Genomic DNA, 4,495 nt, shown 5'->3' on the forward strand with positions numbered 1-4,495 from the left:
AGATTAGCGCTTCTTTTAGTTTATGAAAAGATTCAAGACATAATTCGTTGAATATAAATTTTGCGTCTTTCATAGGTAGAATTGTTAAAAGTTTAGAGATTTTAGAGAAGTATATGATGAACCTATGGTAAAATCCCGCATGTTCGAGAAAACTTCTATTTTCCTTTATAAAGGTTGGAGTTATTAGTTTTTAATATTACCTCTTATTTATTTTTATCTACCTCTATTCATCTTTCGGGCATTTGATGTCCAAGTATTATTCTTTGGCCATAAAATATATTTTTTCTCAATTTAGGACTAAATTGACCTTCACACATCTTTTGAACACTTTTTCTAAGTTGGCAAAACAACTATTGAAATTAGATATGTAAATTGAAAATCATCCATATATACTTCCATGATATATTCTAGAAAATTTGAAAAAATTGACATGATACAACATTGGAATATTGTTGGCGCATTGAACAACCCGAAAGGAATTCTCCTATAAGTGTATGTGCCATAGGGGCACATGAACTTTGTCTTTTATTGATCGTTAGGATGGATGGGGGTTTGGAGAAATCTCGAATACCCATCCAAGTATTAAAAATGTGAATTATTTGCTAAATGTTCTAGCATTTGATCGATGGTGGGATGAGAAAATGATATTTTCAAATGGATTTGTTTAGTTTTCAATAGTTGATGCACATCTGCCATCCCATTATTGTTGTGGTTGCTACCTACTCATCCTTTTCATTCCTAATAAATGTTATTCATCATTTATTTTTTACTACTTGTATTAGGCTAGCCCATTTACTCTCTGAAATCAGACATATCACCCAGCGTCTAGAAGTTTTCGGCACTTCCTTATTTACCATCTCCTTCATATTAGGATTAACCTCCTTTGATGTTATCTTGAGGAATGCTTTGTGCATTCAGATGGCATGACTTATTCCTTTTAAGTCTTAGATTGTGTATCCGATAGCCTTATGATACTTTTTAAAGACATCAAGTAGTTTTTCAGTTTCATTTTTGCCTAATTATGCATTTACAATGACATGATGATTTAATTTTTCATCTAAGAATTCATATCTAAGGTTCTGAGGAAAAGTTGTCATCTCTATTTTATGATTTTCTTGTTAGGTATGTGTTGAACTTTGTGTTATAAGTGTTTCAAAGCTTTGTTCTTGGGTAGCAGAATTTTCATCGAACAACTTTCTATATGCCTTTGCTTCATTATTTTCACTCTCTTGATTAGCGCTTCCAATAAGACATGCCTCCGATCCATCATTTGAGGTGGTTCAAATGAGCACTCTCTAACACAATTGTCGATCACATAATCTTTTACAACAAGAATCTCTAAATGAAGGATTTTTTCCGTTAATTTAGATAGAATAAACTCAATCTTCTCATCTTCTACTTCAAAGGTAAGCTTTCCACGCTTTACATCTATTATAGCTCCACCAGTGACAAGGAAAGTTGTACCTAAAATAATCGGGATATGAGAGTCTTCCTCCATTTTCATTATAATAAAACCAGTGGGTATTAAAAGTTTTCTAATTCTTATTGGCACATCCTCCATTATTGCTAGCAGACATTTTATAGATCTGTCAGCTAATTTTAAGGATATATTAGTGGAATTCATCTCACCTAGGTCAAGTTTCTTACAGATTGATAGGGGCATCAAGCTTATACTTGCCCCTAAATCACATAAAGCCCTCTCAAAACTCATTGTTCCTATGATACAATGAATTTAGAAACTCCCTAATACTTTAGCTTATGCGGTAATTTATTTTGGATTATGGTGTTTCACTCTTCAATTAGTGCCACTATTTCATTAACCTCAAATTTCCTTTTATTAGATACGATTTCCATAAGAAATTTGGTATAAGATGACATGTGAGATAGAGCATTGGTGAATGGAATATTAATACAAAGCTACAAATTTTTTCAATTGTTCCTCGATTTTCTCTTTAGTAAATATCTATGGAAAACTGAGTGGTGATTTGAGAGTTCTCCTTTATTTCTATTTTAACAAAATTGATGGTATGAAAAGTTATCCATTTCTTATTGGCATATCCTCCAATATTTTTACCAAGTGTTTTATAGATCTGTCAACTAATTGTAAGGATATATTAGTGGACTTCATCTCGCCGAGGTCATGTTTCTTACAAATTGATAGGGGAATCAAGTTCAAACTTCCCCCTAAATCACATAAAGTCATCTCAAACTCATTGTTCCTATAACACAAGGAATTGTGAAACTCCTTGAATTATTCAACTTAGTCAATAATTTATTTTGTATTATGGCATTGCACTCTTCATTCAGAGCCATTATTTCACTATCCACCAAATTCCATTTATTAGGTAAGATATACTTATAAGATGGCATATAAGATAGAGAATTTAATATTAATATAAAGCTTTTTCAACATATCTACAAATTTCTTAAATTATTCCTATATTTTTTCTTTAACAAATCTCTATGGAAAAGGGATTGGTGGTTTGTAGGATGGAGGAGCAACATATGGTTTTTCCTTTAATTCTTTTACAATATCACTTGTGGTTTGGATTTTTTTCATTATCTTGACTTTCATTATTATCATTTTTACTAGTGTGTTCTAGTTGTTTTCCAATTCTTAACGTGACAACAGTCAAATGCCCTTTTGGGTTTGGTTCAGGTTGTCTCAGAAATGTTCTAGGAGGAGCAGATAAAGAGGCTCGTTGTTGTACCACTTAAGAGATTTGAGTATCCAACATTTTATTGTGTGTGGTCATAGAGTCAACCTTAGACGTTAGTTGTTTAAATATTTCATTAGTATGCAAGTTCCAATTTTTGAAATCTTCATTTTGCTTGGTTTAAGCCATGACAAAATTTTCCATCTTGATTTCAAGTTTGCATTTTCAGTGAGCGTTAGAACCTTTTGTCCTTGGAATCTAAGAAGTCTGAATTCTGGTTGAGGAGAGTTATTTTTGTAGGAAAATTTTGTATTATATTTGCATCCAGAATTATATCCGTTAGAGGAGGGGTTTCCTCTCTTGTTTTAATGTAGTTAATATGTTCTTGGATATTTCCTCAAACTATGATCATCTGGAATCCAGTACAAGTACGACAAACAACTCCGTAAGTCACATAGGTTGAAGCAGTATGGGTTATAACACTTACACTTATTTAGTTGAATTTCAAAAACAGAACCTTGACTTTAGCATTAAGATGGTCTAAGACATCCACTTCGTATTTCCTCCTTTTTTGAGGTGCTCTCTCATTGTAGCTACATTGGCTTTCCTATTGATAATGGTTTTGTAACATATCCTCTTTAAGGGTGTAAGCTTCGTTGATATTTTTATTCATAAGTGCACCATCCGCAGCTGCCTCAACTTCCATCCTCGTGGAATACAGAAGATCATTATAAAATGTGTGGACTATGAACCATCTTTCAAGTCCATGGTGGGGCATAAACTTAGCATTTTCTTAAATTTCTCCCATGCTTCACAAAGAGATTCCCCATATTTTTGAGTTAAATTGGTTATTTAGTTTCTAAGTTAGGAACATAATGAATGTAATTTTCAATTGATCCCCACCACTGTAGGTTCTTCGTATTCTATTGAAAACGAGATCCCCACCACTGTAGGTTCTTCGTATTCAATTGAAAACGAGAGAAAAAATTAAATTAAATAATAATAAAAAGTTTGTCTTAATATAATCAATGTAATCATAATATTAGATATCTAAAATAGTCCTCAACAACAACACCAAAAACTTGGTAGGTCGAAAGGGTATGACTCAATCAATGTAGTAAAAAAAGTATCATCCTATTGAGGATTAATTGGATTAATGATTTTATGTAACTGGTGATTAGATAAAACAATGGTAAGTTGATTTTAAGTATTTTGATTGATTTAGAAATTTATAAAGGATAGCCTTAGGATTATGATTATCCTCCTATGACTTACTCATGTAAAAGTCTCAGTTTAATTCTCTTATGAGAATTCTAATTTTTGCAAAAAAAAAAGAAGATAAATATGATCATATCTTCATCTAGAGCATATATCGTGTCTTGAACCAATGAATCACCTAATTTCGTAGAGTAGTTCATGTGTCTAAGATCCTCTAAGAAAAACTACTATTTTGAAAGAGTTTTCTCAGTTAAACTAGAGACACTTTTATACCTTTGTTTAATCATCTTAACTTTTTATCTTGGGATCACTCTTATCCTTTAAGTGTATCGACTAATATCTTATGTTATCTTTATTTTCATAGAGATATATATGATAAGTCCTAAAAGGCCAAATCAATTGTATATTTTCTCATAATAGAATTTAAATTAAGAGCCTACATGAGGTATCAGACAGTCATCACAATCTTAAGCCTATGATGAAACTAATCGCTCATGATAACGATTAACACAAGCCTAATCATGGATATAGACATTTACGTAAAATCAATGTGTATGAAAAGGTTTATGATTCTTATTGGCACATCCTCCACTATTTCTACTAGTTATTTTGTATATCTA

General features: G+C 31.7%; 1 non-coding gene across 1 annotated transcript; it reads left to right on the forward strand.

Moving 5' to 3' along the window:
• The first annotated feature begins 3,418 nt into the window (after positions 1-3,418).
• On the forward strand, positions 3,419-3,524 carry LOC127099554 (small nucleolar RNA R71). Its single transcript, XR_007794045.1, has one exon. It is a non-coding gene; the product is annotated as a small nucleolar RNA R71 (small nucleolar RNA).
• Positions 3,525-4,495: the final 971 nt, after the last annotated feature.

Source organism: Lathyrus oleraceus, chromosome 6 (genome assembly GCF_024323335.1).
Source record: "Lathyrus oleraceus cultivar Zhongwan6 chromosome 6, CAAS_Psat_ZW6_1.0, whole genome shotgun sequence".
Lineage (NCBI taxonomy): Eukaryota > Viridiplantae > Streptophyta > Magnoliopsida > Fabales > Fabaceae > Lathyrus > Lathyrus oleraceus.